Here is an 11997-nt window from a genome sequence, read left to right on the forward strand (position 1 = left end):
TTTTTTCACTGACTATTTGAAGATGTTGATTAAACGATCACATTTAGACCATATTTCACCGGGATTTGCGACAGTGAAAATGTTTATTCTCTACATTGAGCTAATAATAGCACATATTCATTTTGAGCCAAACGAAGAAACCACATCCAAATTTCTCATTTGAAAGCCAATATTGCAAATACCAGTTACTTCTAGAAAAGTGACATACTTCTATAGATAGATGAGGTTTTCTTGTGTTTCCATAGTATACAATTTTTGTTAATATTTGACAAATTGTTGTACTATTTTTTTGTGTATATGTATATTTGTAATGTTTTTCTGGCCAGTTATTTATTTACATTTTTACATTATTATTTGAACACAAACCATGTTTTTTTTTCGAATTATTTGAACACAAACCATGATTTTTTTTCTAACCTTAACCAAGTAGTTTTGTTGCCTAAACCTATCTTCTCACAACGTTAATCATGTGTCATTGTACGTTTCTGCAAGCATGATACGCTGATACGAAACCTATCTATAAAACATATTATCGTATCTCGCGGTTTGTAAAAAGGTACAATACCAACATTTTTTTCTGCCAACTGTGTTGAAAATAACACTATAATCCTGTCAGTATTGCTGTGTGCTTCTTACAAACAAAATACAAATTAGTTGTATGAATGTCTTATAAACACTTGTCTACAAACAGCAGACAGTGCAGTCATAACACAGAACAAAGAATGTCATCGCTATATTTCAATGACAGCAGAAGTATGTTAAACCCACCTGAGAGGAAGAAGAGGATCAGCTCCACACATACATTTCAGCGCTGCCACTAATCATATGGAAACCAGAGTTTGCTGCATTTGTCAAAGCCTGGAGGAGGGAAGCCATCACTAGATAGACTATGTGTTCAAATGTAACAGACTGCGGAGATGGAATCTGTGCCAAGCTTCCAATACGAATACAGCAGAGTAAAGTGCCAATCGCTTAACACCATATGTTTGATATCTGGAACAGATTGGGTAAAGCTCTGTTTTTATTCAAGCATAAGTAGAACATCTAAGTCTGACACCTAACCTAAGATGTCTCACCCTTGCAAATGTATTCTGCACCAGAGTCTGGAACACAAACACTGTAGTCTGCACAGACATGTTTCTAGATTTTGAATTATCCACATAGAAAACAAGACAATACAGGATTATGAATCTGCCAACATGAAACATCTCAAGTCCAATTAAATTCAACCTTTCTCCTCACCTGGCGCATCATTTAAATGTGGAACGGAACTGGGTTTTTTCTCTTTCTTCACTCAGTCCTTCCCTGTCATCATGAACACCGGGCCAAAGTCAAGCCTGGTCTGCCACGTCTTTGTTACAAGGTGAGAACATCTGCTGATATTTAAAGTGAAACTTTCAAATATTTAGTGAACTAGATGCACATTGTAACTTTAGTCAGTTTCACGGGTTTCCGTCTATGATGTTTATCATGACAGCAGTTTTTTACCTTTTTACTGTGAAACCAAGCAATGCTGCAAAACAGAGCAAAAGGAGAAAAAAAAGAATACAGATATTAAATACAACTACTACTACTACTAATAATAATAATAATATATTCAATCTGTGTCAAACTTTTCAAAATAAGGCTATCAATTTCTTTGCAAAATGTAAGATAATAGAACAGTCACAATAAAAAATTATAAATAAATGAGGAACAGAAAATTAGAAAAAGCAAGACAAGCCAAAATGTCTGAATAATAATTCAAAGAGTCATTTAGAAGCACATATGTCAAATCATTCTTGCTGCCCTTCTTTACATTAAGGTCATTCCAAAGTCTAGGGAACCTTGACAGCAGGACCATCATCATCTTTGTGAATGAATCCTTCATAAAAAGACCAAATAAACTGTACACTGCTGTTCATTTTTTCACAATTTCTTTTATTAAAGGTAATCTAAGGAGAGCTCATTAACTTGACTACATTTTGTCTAGAGTATAGATATATATTTTTCTGATGACAGTGTGAGGAGCTTCACACCTGAGCATATTGTCCTCAAATGCAGACTATCCATTAGTCAATTGGAATTTTTTGTTGTTTTTGTGCAGGTAAGAGCAGAGCACTTAATATCTCCCTGATCCACAGGAACAGTTAGTTTGTTGGTCCCTTCCAGTTATACTGCACTTTGCAGTTACTACAGAAAAGACACTGCAACACTTTATATGATGCAGGTATTGCTCAGTACTCCTTTCACAAGGCCGAGCTCTGGCACTGTGCTCGGCTGTCAGCTCAGCTGCAGCTGCTCTCTGGCTGTGATGGTTGAAGCTGTGGCTGTGGTTATGGCTCCAGTAGTGCTCAGGCTATGGCAGCAGTTGCGGTTGTATTTATGGTGCTACTCTAAGCGTATGGCTCTGGTAGCTGTACTATGGCTACTCTTCCTCTTACAGTTTTTCCTCCATTGTTTACAGATTTTCTGAAATAATTCCTCATTCTATACACAAATCCATAACAAAAGGCCAAACTCCTGGAATATAAAACTCTGAAAACTGAGACACACATTCCATCATATAAACAGACATTTCTAAGAACAAGTGAACACTGATGTGAATGGTAAATACTTGTATCAGGGAATGGTAAATGGACTGTACTTGTATATCTCTTTTCTAGTCTTCAGACCACTCAAAGCGCTTTAACACTACATCATCATTAACCCATTCATTCACTGATGACAGGGGCTACCATGCAAGGTGCCACCTGCCCATCAGAACTGTCTTTCACAAACCTCACATACACTGAAGGCAAGTGTCTTGCACAAGGACAGATCGACATGGACAGGATGCATTGAATTGGATTGAAAATATACTGTAATATAAACAGAAAACATGTAATTTTCCCCCTGAAATGCTGTGTACATCCCAACAAAGACAAAGTTGTATGTGTCAATGCTGTTGGGAATAACATAGCCTCACACGGGTTATCAGCAATATGTTGGGAATGTAAAGGAGCGTGTTTGGGTTATCAGCATCTAAGAAACTAAATTCTTGACATCAATAGAATTATTAATGTTAGTAACAATTAGTAATGATTATTAATAATAACGGGGCACCACCCTGCGAACAGGGACCAATAACCAAATGATAAACTGAGTCTCATAATTAGTGTTCACTCACAATGTCAATAGTCTGAGTACTATTACACATTCAGAGTGAAAGTGAAGGTTTAAGTTCGAGCACAGACCACATATACAGCTATTATCACAATACACATGCACAAAGTAATCACAGACAGCTGCTCTTTAAAATATAACAGAGTTTATTACGTTCTAATACTAATGATCTAGTCAACTAATATCTAAACTAACAACAACTATACATTTATGAGCACACTATCTAATGTGTGTGTGTGTGCGCACGTAGGGGGAGGAGCGAGGGAACAGCTCAGCGACGTATGACGTAGTTGGGACGTGGTGACGTCTCTCATGCGCGAGACTCAAAATGGCGGATAGCCAACAGAAGACCGGGCGTCTATACGTGCGGTAGCCGTTTAGCACGTAGCCACATTAGCTCAAAGCTATATGTGTGTCCAGTCATCTACATCAGTCCTTTCAGAGGGCCAGGTCGTATCCCACCCTCTTCAAGCTCCCTCTGTCCCAGAGACAGCTCACCTTGCAATTTCTTTTCCTCAGACTTCACTATCAACCCATGCACATCCATCCCTCCATCCCAGCATCTTTTCCTGTTCTCTTGCTTCTGCTTTTCATGCCCCACCCACCTCGGCCAACTCTGCCCCTCCCACCTCGACACCGGCTATCTCAGCTGCACACACCGCTCCAACAACAGCGATTCACGATGGAGTCATTGGCCAAAATGCAATGTATCCTCCTGTTTCTGCTTTGAAGCTGCTGGTTGCTTGCAGAAGTCTAATCAGGGAACATACTGGGGAACACTAGACCCCAAGTTGTATCATCGGGTTTCTGCAGCAGTCACCCCCAAACCAGCCACCACCCAGCCAACCACCTTCGGCGCTCTCCCCAAAGGCATAGGTGGGAGATAGATCGGTCCTCTACCAGGGAGGTAGGATGGTTTGCAATAACACAGACGACCTAGAATGCAACAGTTCTAGCTGCCGATTCCTCTATACCTTCTCCTTCTGCGAAGGAGGCAGACCAACCTGTGCCCACATTCCAACCAAGCGCAACCCGTGCAATTATCTCAATACCGCAATTAGAGTTAACGCTCTAGCTTCCGCCTTAAAGAACTACGCAGATGGCCAGTTAATTAGCTTCCTCATACAGGTTTCACATATGGCTTCCACCTAGGTTTGCAGGTTAAGTCAGAATCCTCCTACACACTCATTCACTTGTCTCCTGATTGAAATGTAATTGTAGTCAGTGTAATTTGCAATCAGCCATCTCAGAGCCTAACACAGTCGATAAACTACTGGCCCAGGAAGTCCAAGACGCATTCATGATCAGTCCACTCATTAGCCCACATTTTCCCTATTCTTAATCAGTCCAATTGACGTAACCTGCTAGGAAATATTTAGGGGAAAAGAGACTCATCACAGACCTCATCACCCCAGGGCTCCAGTGTCCCAAGCATCAATAGCCTAATTCCCACGCCGGACTACTCCATGCAGTACAATCAATCATGCTACATCCCTTATCTGCCTCCCAGGCCAAGGAGACTAGTCACCTAAGGCAGAAATCACCAGCGCCTTCAAAGTCCTTCCCACCCACGCTGACTACCGGTACCTTTTCAGTGTCCTTAGGAAGGGTGCATATTACTCTGCCGTGCGTCTGTCCTTCGGGTGCAAGAGCAGCCTGAACATTTCTCATCATGCTACCTTCCTCAACCCCAGCACACGGTCTACACACTCTGACTTTCCTCTTTCATCATACATTTTTTTATAAAATTAAACTAAATTAAAAAATAAAAATATAGGTCCTAGCATGTTCTTGGAAATCTTTGGCATCATTCTTGACTCCGTCTCACTCCAAGCATCCCTACCTACCGAGAAAATCCATCGGATATAATTACTAATCTCAAATTTCCTGGCCCTAAAATGCACAAAACGCCACCTAAACTACGCCATCCACATCATCCGGGTAGGTCGATCCTCCTTTCAGTTGCCGCCTCCGTTCCAAATATCCATGATCACGTCACATTCGATGAAGCATGCAAACAGAGCTAAAACTGTGGCGCCAGTTCCTCTCCTCTTGGAATGGCATCTCCTTCTTTTATGACGACCATATCACCAAACCAGAAGACATCTAGCTACTCACAGAAGCAGCCCCCTCCATCAGCTTCGGCAGGTTCTGCGGTGGCAAGTGGTTCTCAGCCGAAAGGCCGCCCGAATTCTCATCACTCACCACTTCTTCCACGATATCTTCTCGATATACTCCAGTTCAGGCGGAGTCTCACTCTGATTTTGGCTCAGCACCAGCTCGGCATCCAAGCCTCCCACATCCCCGACCATATCATTAAGGATCTCGGCCGCTGGTAATCCCCCGCATACCTCAGACATCCATTCCAACCCAAACAATATCAGAAAACGTCCACTCGCACCTGTCGTCGTGAAGCTATGTTTTCGGGACTCTGCATCATCAGAGCTTCCGAAGAGACAGCCCCCACTCAAGAGTCTCTACTACCCCAGTTCCCACCAGCCACCGGACGTCAGCGGTCCATCATAGCTCTCCTCCATCCATCATCCCACAACCCTCACCCCTTCATCCCTTACCCCCCATCCCTTACCCTACATCTACATCCCTTCATCCCACGACCCTCATCCCTTACCCCACATCTACATCCCTTCATCCCTTACGCTACATCTCTTCATCCCACGGCCCTCATCCCTTCATCCCTTACCCTACATCCCTTCCTCCCTTACCCTATATCCCTTCATCCCCTACCTACATCCCTTCCTTCCTTACCCTACATCCCTTCATCCCACAACCCTTATCCCTTACCCTTCATCCCTTCCTCCCACAACTCTCATCCCTTCCTCCCTCAACCACCTTTCGCTCCCGAAGTCCATCCCTCTGACTTCAACATGCAATAAACCATTTGAAACCGTTATCGTTATTAGCATGGTCTAAGTTAGTGAAATTAAGTTTTATAACTTGGTCACCCAACCCAGGTGTGATTTAGTTGCACTTGGTCAATTGCCCTGTTAAGTGCCAGGGGAGTGGCTTGCACATCTGAAGGTAATATATAGTCACTCCAGTCAAAGTTTCATTCCAGAGTGTATTTGGCTTCTGGAGGGATACTGAACTACTTGACTCAGCTAGAATAGACTAAGTATATTGTTCTTGCTTTTACAAGTTGCTATTAGCTGTACCTAGGCTGCTTCAGTGTCAATGCTTTTGCAGTTTCTGTTTGCGTAAGGTAGGTGTGATTTAGTTTCACTTCATCAATTGCCCTGTTAAGTGCCAGAGGAGTGGCTTGCACTCCTGGCAGACAATGAGCAATCAGTAGGTAGCTGCTGGCAGTTGGAAGCGGCAGCTTCCAAGCGTCAGGCAAACGAAGGCAACAGGGCGACTTTTTCAAGCCAGATATCGTCAAGCAAAGACTTTATATTGACTATCATGTGTTTGCATCCTATTTCTGTACATCGGGTCACTCGCAGGTGCCGTGATCCCACTCATCTCATCTATCCTACTCTCTCAGCTCATGGCGAGCAAGTGGTGGCAGGGGGGCTTTGGAATTGCCAGTCGGCAGTGCCGAAAGCTGAGTTCATCTCAGGCTACGCATCATTCCTCTCCCTCAACTTTCTTGCTCTAACTGAGACCTGGATCACACCAGAAAACACTACCACACCTGCAGCTCTGTCAGATGTGTACTCTTTCTCTCACACTCCCAGAGCTGCGAGGCAAGGTGGTGGTACTGGCCTGCTAATTTCCCCAAAATGGAAATACCCTCTTGTCTCTGTTCCACAGTTCTCCCCGTCCTCTTTCGAATTTCATGCTGTTACTGTCACTTACCCAGTATTGCCCACCAGGGCCCCTTAGTGAGTTCCTGGAGGAGCTTGACACAAGAACTTCAGACCGGTTTCTCTTCTACCCTTTCTATCCAAAACACTTGAACGTGCTGTCTGAACCAACTGTCTTCCTATCTCCACCAGAACAGCCTCTTGGACACCCACCAGTCCGGGTTCAAGGTGGGTTACTTGACAGAGACAGCCCTCCTTGCGGTGACAGTCGCTTCACGCCGAGAGAGAGCGAACTCTCTCACCTCTGTCCTGATTCTCCTGGACCTGTCTACGGCGTTTGACAAGGTGAACCACCAGATCCTCCTCTCCAACCTCGAGGGGATGGGTGTCTCAGGCTCTGCACTCTCCCTGTTTGCATCCTACCTGACAGGTCGATCCTACCAGGTGACATGGAGGGGGGCCGTGTCGGAACCACGCATGCTGACTACGGGGCTTCCACAAGGTTCAGTTCTGGGCCCGCTTTCAGTTCTGGGCCTCGCTCGCATGACTTCTATTACCAATGTTATTGGTAATAGCCGGCATTGGTAATATGCCGAAGATACCCAGCTGGTCTTGACATTTCCCCCCGGTGACACTCAAGTGGAGGCATGCATCACTGTGTGCTTGGCTGACATCTCGAAGTAGATGGCGACACATCACCTGAAGCTCAACCTGGACAAAATCTAGCTACTGTTCCTCCCAGGGAAGGGTTGCCCGCACCAATACCTGTCCATCACCATTGATGATACCGTGGTGACGCCAACTCGGACTGCGATTGGACTGTCATTCTCAGCAAACATTGCATCGTTACCCTTGCCCGACCACTTCGCTCTGCTGCCTCGGGGCGATTGGTCGGCCCGGCGCTCAGAGGTCCCTGCGGCCGATCGACCCGGTCACGGCTTTTTTCTGTCCTGGCCCCATAGTGGTGGAATGAACTCTCCACTGACATCAGGACAGCAGAGTCACTGCCCATCTTTCGGCGCAGGCCGAAAACTCACCTCTTCAAGAAGTACTACCCATGAGCATTCCACTTAGCACTTATTGTATTCATATTGGTGTGTTGCACTTATTGAATTCGTATTAGTTTATTTATTTCTGCACTGTACTTTTGCTCTGGTTTATGCTCTTAGATGCTTGTTTAAAAAAGGAGATGCACTACTAGTCACTTCTGGTGACTAGTAGTTCTCTTGAATACCTATGTTGAATACACTTATTGTAAGTCGCTTTGGATAAAAGCGTCTGCTAACTGACTAATGTAATGTATGTTGAACAACAAATTTTGAAAGTGACAGAAATCCAGATGAAGTTACAGCCTCTCACCAACAAACCAATTTGTAGCTTCTCTGTGCATTTGTTCATTGCACTGTCGAACACTTTAAAAAAGTCTAAGCAGGACAATATCATCACTAGAGGAATGGTTTTCCACAGCAGTGCAACATTAAAAGGGAACTCCACCAATTTTAGGTGGTATTTTGCAACTTCACACTCATAATCCATCACATCACAACCAAGCTGTCTGTTGAAGAAATAAACCCTATAGAGAGTGGTCTGTGAGGTGTGTGTAATGTGGACATTATCTCTGCAGAGCATGTTTTTATTACTTATGCGTTTACTTACTTACACACAAACTAAAGCCCCTCCTGTCTGTTGTATTAGGATGGAGACAGAAATGCCAGTGTCAGATATCTGAAACCTGTAAAAACAATACCACCAGAGGTAAATGAGATCTTTTTCTTTTAATTTTTTGGTAATTTGAGTAAAAGGACCCTTTAAACTTGTTGATTTGAAATAGATGAATACCAATGGCTGGCACCAATGGCACCAAGGAAGTATGAATCCAAACTCCTATGGTATATGCTGGAGAAAATGCTTAGCATATACTGTACATTTCATCGTTTACAGCAGGGCTAAAACACTGATAAGATAAGATAAAATATGATAATCCTTTATTAGTCCCGCAGCGGGGAAATTACAGGATTACAGCAGCATAGTGGATAGTGCAAAAAAGATACATAGTAAATAGTAAAAAACTAGATCAAAACAAGTATTATAAATAAGTAATAAAACAGTAAAGAATATTAACTAAGTAAAAGAGTAGAGACAGTCCTTTAAGGCAGTTCAGTGTCATTTACCTCTATCATCATGTGACAGGAAACCCTGCAGTCTCCCAGCTCTCCCCTTAAACCTGATCACTCACTCTACAACAATGTGAGATGTGAGCTTTTATTGCTATAACCCCAGCCTCCTGTATCAGCATAGAGTTAGTCAGACGCTGCAAGAAAAGCAACTTTACATAAATGGCAGCTTATGATCACCATAGAGAAAGGATCCCTGGCTGTTAAGTTCACAGCATGCAGTCACACACATAACAATAACAAGGTTTCTCCATCATTAGAGTGGGTTAGATCAACAGCAGGGGAAGGGACAAAAATACTTGACTCACTGTGCCAGGAAGAAAAGCATCTTAAGCTCTCCTCTACATCAGGAGCTAACAACGAGAGGAGGGCTTTTACAAAACTGTTGTGAATCTAATGAGAGTTCATTTCAGAAGCAACAATAAGGTTCTATTCTCAGCCGTCAAAGGTTCCTACGTCAAAGAGTCCAGTACCCCACAAAGAAAGGTCAATGAGTAGCTACAGACGTGTGTGCGTGTGCGTGTGCTTGTTGTTTTCAGGTGTTGGCAATCGGTGCAGAGAAGAAATTAACAGTGGTAGTAAATTTACTGTTTAGGCTTCAGCTTGCCCATGAATAAATGCTGCAGCTCCTCAAGCTCCTTCATAATTGTCATGGATGCAACAAAAGTCTGGTCTGTCTAACAAAGATTAAGATGAAGAATGGCACGATAATGTCGTCAAATTTATTAAATTAAAGCGATCTATAATTGTTTGACTCAAACGTAGCTTAACCATGCCATCATCGATGTAAAGATAAAGAGGAGTAAAGTCTGAGCAGAGCATGAAGTCGTTCTCCTGCTGATGTTACCAGAGTTTCTCTATATTTTGTTTCCATAGCCAGCAGCTCGAGCATGCCCCACTGCTCTCAAAGACGGTCACAGCTGATAACGCTTCAACAGCGTCTTTGTGAAAGCATAGCACCACCCTCAGGTTTCCCCTAATGTTAGCAACGTAGATGCTAGCCACCGGCTCAGCCTTGGACATGTTGACAACCGTGTGGAATAGATATGTTCTGAATTTCCTATAGAGAACCTTTTATAACAACTATTACTGGGACACTACTAAATTGAAGATGAACATTTAATATGCAGGAAATCATTTAAATAATTATCCTTTTAACTACTAGCCCTATTTTTAGCCCTCTGCTCAAAAATTGCATACTCATACTCAAGAGAGTAAACTACCCAAACTACAAGGTCTATTTTAATAATTTTGATGGTCTATACAGGTAACACTTGTGAGATGTGTAAATATTGTGTAAATATTGTGTATACGTTACTGGTTAATAACTGATACACTTATGACACTTATGGCACAGCTCAAGTTGAAAAAGTTCCAGGTTCGCCTGAAAAAAAAGCACATTTATTGAACATTTTTTTGGAATTATTGCAGAGTGAAGCCTACAAATACTCCTGTGTCATAGCACAACAGGGTTGTGGTCTCTCTAAGCTAATTTTACTTAGATTGAGTGAAGCAGGCCAGCATAATAGGAGGTCTGAGTACAGAATTTCAAGCTCAATGCTCATTTCTCTCTCATGCTCTATTCTAATTTATATACTATATATTTCACTTTTTATCACTCATATTATTGAATACATCCAAATACAGATGTTAGGAATCATTTTGAGATTCCTGACATCATCAGAGCCTGTCTCTGGCTCTCAGCCATAGGATTTTCTCAGTCCCTGTGTGTGTATGGCACTGTATCTCAGCCTATCATCGGTCGATTTCAGTCAATAAGCCCTCCTTCGACGCGTCAGCGTCTCAGGAAGGCGTGCGTCGAATTTGGTGTTGATTGACAGTAAAGTTGCAAAGAGTGCCGCGTCTCCCCGAGCGTAAAATTCCATTGGCCGAAAGTCTGACCGCTGGCCCGAGGTGGGTTGACCCCCCTTCCACAGGAAACAGCTCGGCTGTAAACAGGATGCACTTTGCGGCCATGACAGTAGCTCTCAACCGGAGCATTTTTGATGTTTTTGTACTAATATTTCATAAAACCTGACCAAAAACCATGGATTTTTTCCAGTGAAGACCAGTGGCATTGGACCGTTGTCCAGTCACAGCGTTGTGGTGCGTCCACGGAGAAAAGAACCGACGGTATGTACGCTTTCTCTGCGTGATGCTAATGCTAAACGATGTCCGGATTAGCCGGCTAGCTGCTAGCTTCGTGGTGAAAATATTGATTTGAGGCAGACATAACGCCGATTTCTGCCCAGGATTTCATAATTTTATGCCACATTTTCTAGATGCTTGTACAAGTAGTCTATAGTTGTATTTGGAGTATGTAAAAAGTGACTTATATGATAGTGTTGCCCATACGTTGCTGTTTAATCCGGAAAAAAAACTGGACAGATCCACAATACTGGCGAACAATAAGGCTATTTTCCGAACAATATTTTCAGGGGTCCTGAGCCCGAGAGCCCCCAAATGGGGGGCGCTCGTAGCCAGAAAGACACTACCGCTGACTATCCCTCTAATAATTTGGCCACCATTTCACACATTGAACATACACGGTCCAGCCACATGTAGGTTTTGCCTAGTCTTGTTAACTCTGGCCTGACCAATCATTGTGCCATTCTCTGGTGCTCCCTAAGGCGAGGGCTCTTCAGCAGTCCACTGTACGCCAAGACAAGCAGAAGGAGGGTCTCTTTGAACGGGATCTCAGGTCTCAGCTCCTCCCCTCTCCCCCCTGGAACTTTGCTTTGATCCTGTCAGCCCTTCCTCATACAAAGTTCCCTGATTTTTGACTGGCAACCCCTCTTAAGAGGCTTATTTGATCAATTACTTTCAACAATGCTGCAATGTTGTTGCAATGATGTCGCATCATTGCAACAACCGAGCAATAGACTGGCTACTGTAAGCCACACATGAGGCACGAA

Source organism: Anarrhichthys ocellatus, unplaced genomic scaffold, assembly GCF_004355925.1.
Source record: "Anarrhichthys ocellatus isolate YVR2014 unplaced genomic scaffold, GSC_Weel_1.0 scaffold139, whole genome shotgun sequence".
In the NCBI taxonomy this organism is placed as follows: domain Eukaryota; kingdom Metazoa; phylum Chordata; class Actinopteri; order Perciformes; family Anarhichadidae; genus Anarrhichthys; species Anarrhichthys ocellatus.